Genomic DNA, 12,555 nt, shown 5'->3' with positions numbered 1-12,555 from the left:
GGGGAAGAACAAAGTTGTTATTCAAACACTGGTAAAATGAGTGGTTCTGGGTTTGGGGATCCATATCTGGTGATCTTTGATGGAATAAACCTTCTGCAGGCTGATTTAGTGGGCAATCTGGTGTCTACCTGCATTGATCACTTCTGCTCAAAGTCTTGGCTTTTGCAAGGATTTGCCTCATACCAGCTACATTTATTTCTGGACTGAGAGATTGTACTCACTGTCTGTCATGCCTTAACCCATTTCTATATGCTATATCTGGAGCTGTCCTTGAAAAACACTTAGGACTTTTAATTGCTTCAGAATCCAATGGCTTCCACCATTTTGGGCATTTCAAAGTTCAGCCATGTGGCCCACTGCTGCATGAGCTGCACTCCAATGTACTTCTGGATGCAATTCAAGATGCTGCTTATCATCTTGTCCCGCAGCGCCAGATTATTTGTGGGAGTGCCTATCTCCAATGTGTTTCTGACCATTACACCAGATCGGACAGATTAGGCATGTCCTAGAGCAGTGATGGCTAACCTTTTTGTCATCACGTGCTGAAAGCGCGTGTGTGCCAGTACCCATAATGCAATGTGCATGTGATGCCCGCTGCTCCCATCCCTTGTGCATGTGTGTGTGACATCTGTGCCCTGTTTTGGACCTGCAGTCTCCTGGGACCAAAAAAGGGCTGAAGGGGGGACATGACACACCCCCGTGCCCCATTTTAGACCTAGCAGGCCTCCCTGCAGCCTCCTGGGACCAAAAACAGCCATGGGGACCGCACCCTCCCCTTGCTCCCCCTGCCCACCCTCACGCATGCGCACCCATCTTCTGCATGCACCCTGCCTCCTGCAGAGACCAGAAATCACCTGGCTGGCTGGAGGTGCACGCACATGCACAGTGGAGCTGAGCTGGGGTGACGGCTCACGTACTCGCAGAGAGGGTTCTGTATGCCACCTGTGGCATGCATGCCATAGATTTGCCATCATGGTCCTAGAGAGTGTCAAATTTTTCAACTTTCAATTTCCAAGCATTAGGGATGCTCAAAAGTTGTGACATGCCTTGGGGATTGTAAAGATACTTTGGTTACTTTAATGTAATTTAGATGTGCTTGGCAAGTAATTACATAAATATCATAACTTTTTAACATTTTGTTTGTTTCATCTCAGGTTCCTCTTGCAGGACTTAGCATTTGTGCTTTCTCCGTGGTGGTGTTTGTCTAATGCAAAGAATCCTTCTGCGATCCAGAGCACTGCAGCCCTCTTGGCCTTTCAGAAAGTCATTAAAACTTGGCTTTCCCCCCAGTTATTAAGGTTAGGATATTAAAGAACCGCATATATCCAATTTGTTATATGGTGCTGTAGATTCTTTTCTTTGTATTAAATTATTTTAAATTTAGTTGGCTAACAATAATCTTTTGTATTGTTTGTTTGTAAATTGTTAGCTACCCAGAGTTATATATATTTGAGATAAATCTGTATACATTTTCTAAATAAATAAATATTGCTTTATAAAATCCCATATATCTTGGCAGAACTTGGTTTCTTTTTAGTGGAATATTATGTTAAAGACTAGATCTATTTAAAAATTATTGGGATCTATTTAAAATTTATTGGGACAGAAATATAATTTCATCCTTATTCCCATGATAAATTTATATTCTAGGACAATTTTGGCTTGCCGATTGTAAATCTTTTTTTTAAATTTTCATGGGGGAAATTTATTATTATTGCTAATAAAGTCTTCACCTAAGGTTTTTCAAAAAGAATTTGGATTGTCTGAACCATAGAGTTGAAATATATTAAATTGAAACTTCTTTTAATTTCATAATTAAATGCACTAATGTAGCATCTATTCCAAATTTACACTCATTTTTAATAGGTAAAAAGCATTACAAAGATATATATTTAAACTTTAATCCATGCAGTTTGGAATAAAGATTTGGAATATCCCATGCAATTAAAAATTTTTTTGTCTCTGTGTACACTTTATCTGTTTTCCTTTTTTTCTGTATGGATTTTTTCACTTTGCCTGTAAGTATGTAATATGTATGTATGTATGTATGTATGTATGTATGTATGTATGTATGTATATATTCTGAGGTTTTCGCAGGTGTTTGTATGTAGATCTTTGGTTATTTGGGTTTTCTCCCGCATAAAATTGGAAGTGTCTTGGCGACGTTTCGACGAAGTCTCATTTGTCATCTTCAGGCTGGTGTCTTCGGCTTCGTGCTTCTAAGAGCAATGTGTGATCGCAGCTGTTTCTTCCTTTTAACTGCCAGTGGGGGTGTGAATTGATTGGGTGGGAGCTTGGCTGTGTTCTGATTGGGTGGAGGTGTGTTCTGGTTGGGGGCTCAGCTGTGCATTGATTGGATGGGGGTTGGCTGTGCTCTGATTGGATAGGGGTATGTTCTGTTTGGGTGGGGGCTTGGTTGTGCTCGGGTTAGTCTGAGTTGCAGAGGGATTTGAGCTGCGTTGCTGTTGTTTGGCTTCACGTTCGTGGTTGTGCCACATCTTCATGGTGGGTGTCAGTTTGCTTCATGTATGGATTGGAGGGATTTAAAGTGGCTAATGATGCAGCTGTGGTCTGGCTTCTGGTTTGTGATCGTGCCTCATAGGTGTGGGTTTGGGTTTGCTTTTTGCGTGGATGTGTGGTGGTGACATCCTGTGTGGTTTTCGTGAGTGTGGGTCTGGTGCCATTCTTTGTGTTAGGGACTCGTTTGTCAATAAGGGTGGGTTTCCAAATGGCTGGTAGGCAGGAGGTGTCATCTCGTTTATTCATGGTGTGTGGGCGTTTTTCTATCTCGATGGCTTCTCTGATTATTCTGTTGTTAAAGTGTTCAGTTTTGGTGATAGTTCTGGTCTTTTTAAAGTCAATTTCATGTCCTGTGGCTTTAAGATGTTGGACCAGGGAAGAAGTTGGTTCCTCTTTTCTGAATGAGTTCTTGTATTCTTCAATGTGTGCACTTATTCTTCTGTTGGTTTGTCTGATGTATGTGGTGGGGCAGGCGGTGCAGGGATTTCATATACTCCTTGATTTTCTAACTCCATTTTGTCTTTGGGGTTTTTTAGGATGGTGGATATTTTTCGGTTTGTGCAGAATGCTGTCTTGATGTTGTGTTTGTGGAGGGTCTTGCTGATTCTATCTGTGGTGCCTTTTATGTATGGGAGGAGGGCTTTGCCGTTTTCTTGTTCTCTGTCTTGGATTTTAGTGGGGGTTTCTTTTTGGATTAGGTTGGTAATCTTATTTCTTTGGAATCCGTTGGATGTTAATACGTTAATGAGAGTGTGTAGTTCAGTTTTTAGGTGTTGTTCATCAGCTAAGCATTTTGTTCTGGAGATGAGTGTTGGCTACAGAGTTGATCTGGGCAGGGTGGTGGTGTGAGAGTGCGTGCAGATAGCGGTTTGTGTGTGTTTTCTTCTGTAGATGGTGTGTCCTAGGGAGCCATTGGATTTCTTGTAGACTAAGACATCCAGGAAGGGAAGTTGGTTGTTAGCTTCTGTTTCCATGGTGAACTGTATTTTGGGGTGTAGGCTGTTGAGGTGTGTGAGGAAGTTGTCCAGTTTTTCCTTCCCGTGTGGCCAGATTATGAAGGTGTCGTCTACATATCTGAGCCAGAGTTTGGGCTTCTTATCAGATTTTTCTAGAGCTTGGGTTTCAAAGTGTTCCATGTAGAGGTTTGTAGTGACAGGTGAGAGGGGTGATCCCATGGGTACTCCTTCTATTTGTTTGTATATTTGTCCTACACATTGTTCCTAGAAGCATGAAGCCGAAGACACCAGCTTGAAGATGACGAATGAGACTTCATCGAAACGTCGCCAAGACACTTCCAATTTTACGCGGGAGGAAACCTGAATAACCAAAGATATATATATATATATATATATATGTGTGTGTGTGTGTGTGTGTGTGTGTTTGTGTGTAAGTTTTCACGGGTATATATGTGTGTACAGTTAATATCTCGGGTTTCTTCCCGTGTAATTGTAAACATATCCTTAAAAGGGTAGTAGCGACGTTTCGACGAAATCGCATTCGTCATCTTCTGGCTGATGTTCTCGGTTTGGTGCTTATGGGCAAACTGTGTGATCGTAACTGATGTTTTTCTATGAAAAGAGGCAAAGGTGTATTCTGATTGGTCGACAGTGTTGTATTCTGATTGGCTGATGACGTAGCTGTATTTTGATTGGGTGGAAGCGCTGTTGCTTGATTGTGGGTCAATGGATAAGTTATGCTGGAACTGGTGGCAACACAGGCATTTTGATGAACCTTTGATCTATGGTTTATATTTTGTGTTAAGATTCGTCTGTCTATGAGAGCAGGTTTCCAAATAGTAGGCAGACGGGAAGTGTCATCACATTTATTCATACAATATGGTCTTTTCTCTATTTCAATGGCCTCTCTGATTATTCTGCTATTGAGATGTTCTATTTTTGCAACTGTTTTTGTGTTATTAAAATTAATATTATGTTCTGTGGCATTTATGTGTTGTACTAATGATGATGTGTGTTCTTTCTTTTGTACTGAGTTTTTATGTTCCTCGATGTGCACACTCATTCTTCTGTTGGTCTGTCCAATATATGTTGAGGGGCAGGAAGCACACGGGATTTCGTATATGCCTTGATCTTCTAATTCTATTTTATCTTTAGGGTTTCTCAGAATAGACAATATTTTTCTATCTGTGCAAAATATGGTTTTGATGTTGTGTCTATGCAGTACTTTGCTAATTTTATCCATTGTTCCTTTTATATAGGGCAAGATGGCTTTCCCATTGTTTTGTTCAAAAGAAGAACAAAAAGCACTACAAGTTTTAAAAAACGATAATAGCATAATGATATTACCAGCAGATAAAGGCAATGCAACGGTAGTAATGAACACAGTGGACTATAAAAGAAACTGTCTGACTTACTTCAAGATGCCACATATAAACCCATAAACACAGACCCAACAACATATCTAGAAAAAAACACAAGGATAAAGATAAAATCAAGTACTATAAGTAAAGAAATCCTACAAATGATTATTCCCAGAGAAAAATCATCAAAATGTCCAAAACTGTATGGCCTCCCAAAAATACACAAAGATGGAATACCTCTTAGACCCATAGTAAGTTCCATAGGCTCACCGTTACAAAATCTAGCCAAATATCTAGCAAAACATCTACAACCTTATGCAGAATCTGCTGCTTCATACCATTTCATACAAATAATGAAAAAGCAACACATAAAAGAAAATGACTTACTTGTAAGCTTCGATGTTGTATCACTATTCATGCAAGTACCTGTCAAAGAAGTCCTGTCATCAATTAAAAACAAATATCAACTACCAAAACATATCGCAGATTTAACAGAACATTGTTTATCCAACACATATTTCATACACAGAGGATAGAGATATAAACAAATAGAAGGTGCACCAATGGGATCACCATTATCACTGGTTATCGCTAATCTTTTCATGGAAGACTTCGAAACCAATGCTTTAGAAAAAACTGTTAACAAGCCAAAATTGTGGCTTAGATATGTTGATGACACTTTTGTGATTTGGCTGCATGGAAGAGATAAACTGGAAAACTTCTTATATTTGAACAGCCTCCATCCCAAATAAAGTTCACCATGGAGATAGAATCAGAAAATCAGTTGCCTTTCCTCGATGTATTAATTCATAAAAAATCTGATGGCACCTTAGGACATACCATCTATCAAAAGAAGACACATACAAACCGCTATCTCAACGCTAAATCACATTACCATCCAGCACAAATAAACTCTGTTGCCAAAACATTAACCACAAGAACTAAACGTCTGGCTGATGAAGCACATTTACAAACAGAATTATATACATTAACTAACGTATTGACATCAAATGGGTTCTGTAGAAATAAAATCATCAGTATGATCCAGCATGCAACACTCAGACAGAAGAGAAATCAACAAGAGGAACAAAACAATGGGAAAGCCATCTTGCCCTATATAAAAGGAACAATGGATAAAATTAGCAAAGTACTGCATAGACACAACATCAAAACCATATTTTGCACAGGTAGAAAGATATCGTCTATTCTGAGAAACCCTAAAGACAAAATAGAATTAGAAGATCAAGGCATATACGAAATCCCATGTGCTTCCTGCCCCTCAACATATATTGGACAGACCAACAGAAGAATGAGTGTGCGCATCGAGGAACATAAAAACTCAGTACAAAAGAAAGAACACACATCATCATTAGTACAACACATAAATGCCACAGGACATAATATTAATTTTAATAACACAAAAACAGTTGCAAAAATAGAACATCTCAATGGCAGAATAATCAGAGAGGCCATTGAAATAGAGAAAAGACCATATTGTATGAATAAACGTGATGACACTTCCCGTCTGCCTACTATTTGGAAACCTGCTCTCATAGACAGACGAATCTTAACACAAAATATAAACCATAGATCAAAGGTTCATCAAAATGCCTGTGTTGCCACCAGTTCCAGCATAACTTATCCATTGACCCACAACCAAGCAACAGCGCTTCCACCCAATCAAAATACAGCTACGTCATCAGCCAATCAGAATACAACAACACTGTCGACCAATCAGAATACATCTTTGCCTCTTTTCATAGAAAAATGTCAATTACGATCACACAGTTTGCCCATAAGCACCAAACTGAGAACATCAGCCAGAAAGATGACGAATGCGATTTCGTCGAAACGTCTTAACTGTATTAACTGTACACACACACACACACACACACACACACACATATGTATGTATGTATGTATGTATTACAAATCTACTTTTAAAATAAAAGACAGCTGGTGATATAATTTCAAACTGAAGTTCCTTGATCACTTTGATCAAAGTGTTTAAATCATAATATCAGACTCTTAAAATAATTGAATGTAGGGATTGAAAGAGACCTTAGAAATCATCTAGAGCAGTTGTGTTGTACAGGGGAACAACCTACACCATGGCATCATCAGTAAATGGCCTTCCAGGTGTTTAATGGAGAATGCACCATGTCTTTCCTTACTGGGATCTTTTCCCCCCTATTATCCAACCAAATCTGCATCCTTGTAATTTAAGATGAATTCTGTCTTATGGAATAACAGTCATTCACATTCTTCATCCATTGGCTTCAAGAGAAAAAAAATCAGTGGGGTATGTTGGGGTGATGGGAGAGGTAGAAGTCCTAGGAAAAAGGAGAACAGAGTGTCTGAATAATCAGACTTAGTTTGAGGCACATCCATCAAGACAAACACTTTTTACTCTATAAGATAAAATGAACTAAAAATTAATCTTTTATGATTAGTAAAATGCTATACTGATACTTTGCAACATTAAAAATAATGTTAGTCAAGTTTGTCCATAAGAAAATATTTTTACTGTGCCACTATCTTTATTAGGATCACTCACTCACTCACTCACTCACTCACTCACTCATTGCATGTCAGCAAACAGATTTTTCTGGGTGTTATCATAAAAGAGGACCTGATCAGGGGCGCTCACATTTCAGCACTGGTCAAAAGGGGCCAGCAGAAATTATATTACCTGAGACTTCTCAGGAAACAACTGAATGAAAAACTGCTGGTGACCTTCTACTGCTGCACCATAGAAAATATTTTAATTTACTGCACCTGTGTATGGTTTGCCAATTGCACAGTGGAAGATAGGACAGCACTCCAGAGGGTTAACTTCATTGCCCAGAGAATCATTGGTTGCCCTCTTCCCTCTTTGGAAGAGCTTTATAGCTCCTACTACCTTAAGAAAGATCAAAATATTTTAAAGATCCATCTCATCCTGGATGATCCACCCTTTTTTTGAACTATTACTATCTGGCAGATGGTACAGGATAATAAAAACAAGGACAAATAGGCTGAAAAACAGCTTTTATCCCAGAGCAGGAACTATATTGAATTCACAGTGCAATATTAATACAAAACCGGGGGTTTTCAATTCAATTGTATAGAATGTGAAGGATGTATGTTTTGTTTTATTTTTTTATGTATAATGTACACTGAAGATGACATTTAATTTCATTGTACAAAGTGCAATGACAATTAAGTAAATTAAACTAAGTCATGCAATCACTCAGTTAGGACAAATGAAATGGCACAGAAGATTGTGCAAGATGAACTGTTCCAGAGAACTCAAAAACTGGCATGCTTTTGACTCTGGTAATATAGAGAAATGCAACCCAAGACATGAAATATGGAAAGCAGGGTCTCCACAACTAGGAAGAATGTCACTAGCATATCTTGAAATGTGACAAACTTTTCACGACAACTATATTGTGTTTTGCAAACCATCTCTAAAATTGGGTCTCAACTTAATTTAGTTATTAGATTAGCAATCTGGACTGTGTTGAGATTTTTACACCAATATCTCTTCATTTTCCCCAGAGGGCTAGGAATTACAGTTGGGTGGCTTCACTTTTGGCAAAGACGTATCTTAATTAGTGTTTAATTTGGCTGTGATGGCATAAGCAAAACTAATAAAGGAGGCTTACTCATACATTATTTCAATGTATTGGTATTTATCTCAATGTTTCTAGAAATATTGTTAATTTCAGATCTCTAGCTCCAGGGCATCATAAAAATATGAATCATGCTATACTTTCCTTCTCAAGTCAGGGTCCTATATATTCTTTTGAAATATTTGTCTTCATCTAAGTGCAGTATATGAAAGAATAGGCTTTGTATGTCAAAAGTATAGTGGTTTTTAAGTGCCTCCAGTAAATAAAAAGGAAATAAAATCACAACAACTAAACTCTGACATGCCAAACAACCATTCAATTTGTGATTTGTCCTGAGAGTTGGAGCTTATTTTTATTATCACTCTATATTTACCTTAAAGCAAAAAGACATACTTGTATTAGTTAATTAAATGACTGCAAAGAAGTGGAGAGTTATTAGTTCTTTTAATCATTTCTCATGGGAAAATGCTCACTATTCACCAGAAACTTATCAAGAAGTGGCTTGCTCCTGATTATTAAGGATATTTTAAAACAATTTAATAAGGGAGAAGAAGAAAGAGAAAAAAGCTCACATATGGATCAGGGGTGCTATTCAGCAGGTTCTGAGAGGTTCTGGAGAACCAGTAGCAGAAATTTTGAGTAGTTTGGAGAACGGGCAAATACCACCTCTGGCTGGCCCCAGAGTGGGAAGGGAAGGGGGATTTTGCAGTATCCTTCCCCTGGAGTGGGATGGGAATGGAGATTTTGCAATATCCTTCCCCTGCCACACCCACCAAGCCACACCACACCCACCAAGCCACGCCCACAGAACCCGTAGTAAAAAAAAAATTGAATTCCATCACTGATAGGGATCCACCAAAACATATCCCTCCATTACATAGATGATAGTAAGCATTATTTCCCATAAAAAGAACAGGTCTTTCCCCAATACATATTCTCAAAAATAAGATTCTGATAGGAATGTTTGTAGACTGGAAGAGTTACATTAGATGTCATCTTTTTCAAAAGCATATCTGGGGGTAGCATACTTTTAAAAATGCTTCAAGGATTATTATGGTTGGAAGAAAAACATTCAGTCATGTAATTTAGGTTGTAGAAAAAGGCGGTAAATTGGGAAAATATAATGGGTGTATTTCCATAAAAACCTGTGTCAGTAAAATGAATGTAAAAATGACATATAATTGAGAAAAGTACTTTATTATCTTTAGTAAATATAAGCAGATATGAATTTTTGCTTGCAAATGTATAAAAAGGCAGGCATTCAAAATAATGCCTCAAGAATATGGACATTTAGTGAAAATGGATTTATACTAGGACCATATCTGATTGACTGTTTCTGGAGGTTAAAACTCAGCAGGATGAGCAGGGCCATATCACATGTGTCGCTGGAGCCTATCTTTTCATTTTTCTTTCTTTGTTTACTTTTTTTAGCATGATATGCTATTTTATGGCTTATAATTTACATTTTTATCTTTTTTACTCCAAAATGACAGAAAAAACACCACTAATTTTCAAAGCAGTGGTCTGAGGTTTGTCTCTTGCCTTATATGAATGAATACATCTCTACCATGATGCTTTTTAAAATTAATATGTGAGTTCTATAAATGGTAGCATGGGCTTTGCTACTTTCCAATTTAAGTTTTCTTGTGATCTTTCCCCCCCCCCAAAAAATATAATCCATAGAACCCATGGTTGCTTTGTTTTCTTGAAATAGTTCTGATAGACCTCGTCAGCAACCAGCCCTGGATCATGAATAATTGATTGGAATGAGAAGGCAGTGAGAAAAACAAACAAACCCAGAGCTGAAATTGTTTTCTCGAACTTTATTGGTCAAGAAACTCATTCAGGGGTAATGTGAAGCATGCATTCTATCTCCCCTCCCCCATCTTTTTAGCCTCAAATGTTCTTTTCTTTAAAGAAGATGAAAGAAGCACTTGGCAGTCTGGTGTCATGTAGCTGTTAGCAAGGTGTGGGAATGAAAACTTTATACTCAACCCTGTAACTTTTTAATCCCGCTTTCACACAAACACTCTTCTTCTTCTTCTTCTTCTTCTTCTTCTTCTTCTTCTTCTTCTTCTTCTTCTTCTTCTTCTTCTTCTTCTTCTTCTTCTTCTTCTTCTTCTTCTTCTTCTTCTTCTTCTTTTCTTCCTCCTCCCTCTGCCCCTCCTCCTCCCTTTCCTGATCTCAGAGTGTAGAAAACAGGGTGAGATAAATTTTCCTGTATCTTTTCCCCGACAAGCTCTTATTTAATCTTATAAAAGACAACTGCTTTTTAATGCAACATTGGTGCTAAGAGATGCTTACAAATGTTCACTATTCAATTAGCATTTCAGAAAGTGGTAATATCCATGACTTCTGAGGTTTACCTTAAATGCCAGGCAAATTATTATGAGAGAATTCCTTCTACCACCACAAAATAAGAAACCTGCCCTCCTAAAATTTACTGAAAATCATTCCAATTTTTGTGCTTTTAAATTGGCGGAAAATTTTGAAAGACCCTTTGTGCCAATAAAGGGGTAATAGTTGAAAAAGGGTTTTTCTCTTCTCTATTCTTGCCTCTCACTCCACTAAAAGGAAAGTTCTGTCAATGTCTCATTCATTTAATCCTGCTTGATGTATTGCTAAAATTTTCAAGGTCAAATTTCTATAGCTGCCTATTTTGAGCTACATCATCTGTAAATTCGGTAACTTTTAGTTTTAACACTTCTCTCATTAGCCGCTCAAGATTACTCAGATTTAGTTTTTATATTCAATAAGATCTTGCTGTTTTTTCTTTTTCTCTGCTAATGCCATAATTTTGGCTCTCTCCTAGAACTGTAGTATGCTATTTACTTCACAAAATATAAAACTAAAAAATAAATGTTAAAAAATAAAATTTAGATATGTTGAATAAAGTAATGAAAGCTCTTAGCTCTTTATAACAAGTAATATGACTGGATGGGGAACAACATCCAAGGACATAAGCTATCAACAATAGAATTCACTATCACACAAGGTCAATAAATGAGTTTTTCAAAAATTATTTCTTGATTCATTAAATAGGATTTAAGATTCAGTGTAGGCTGCCTTAATTAGACCCATACAGATATGCAAAATGAATGGGTTAAATAAGTAATTAATGATGTTAATATATCAATCAGATTTCTAATGTAGGTGTCTAAATTGAGTCAGGAGAAGATCTAAGAATTAATTTTACACATGCTCTAAGGTTTTGATTCATTTTAAATCAGAAATAAGAGAACAATTAAGAGTCAGAAGACACAGTTTTTAACATTGTATACAATTAGGGCTGGGTCCAAAAATATTAAAATAGCATTACAAAAGCACATATTAAAAGGTTAGGAAAAGGTACATAATACATTTGATTTAGGGATATGAAGAGTTAGTATGGCTCCACGCCTTTATATGTGCATAATGCCTGACTACTTTCCCACCATTTTTTCCCTTTGTTGAAAAACACATTGTTTTCAAGAATAGAGTGGACCATTTGATCAGGATGGTATAAGGTTTCCTGCATTGAGCAGGGGGTTGGACCAGAAGACTTCCTAGGTCCCTTCAAGTTCTATGAACATAGACTCATAAGCTTGAAGGGACCTGAGAAGAAACATATTTAAAAGTAAACACACATTTTCATTAGCTGTGATTTTGTTTTCTGATGATGCCTATCGTCTGCCTATGGGTAAGTAATTGCTTAAAAATAATTGATTTTAAATTAAAAAAATAAAGTTTAAAAATTAAATAATTTAAAAACCAGCATTGTCCTAGTTTTGTAAAATTGTAAAATTGTCCATAATATCCCATTTCTGGCATATGTAGCTGTTACCAAACATGTTCACACAAGAAATGGGCTTTTATCAACTAATGATAGTGAAGAAAGAGAGGCACCTGGGTATGCCAATGCACTTTGCAAGTTAGATTTTTCATTGTTGTACAAAAGTGCTGATGTGGATTTCACCTCCATTTAACATACAGGAATAGGAAATCAATATGACAAGGAAAAAAGATTTTAAAGTCTCTAAGTCTCATTGTTAACAATTGAATGAAAAAGTCTAAAAACCTAATGATGTGTGACATGATGGTGTCCTTTTAGAATAAAGCACA

Source organism: Pantherophis guttatus, chromosome 4, assembly GCF_059756535.1.
Source record: "Pantherophis guttatus breed Tessera chromosome 4, ASM5975653v1, whole genome shotgun sequence".
Classification (NCBI taxonomy): domain Eukaryota; kingdom Metazoa; phylum Chordata; class Lepidosauria; order Squamata; family Colubridae; genus Pantherophis; species Pantherophis guttatus.
Note: the sequence above shows the minus strand (reverse complement) of the source record.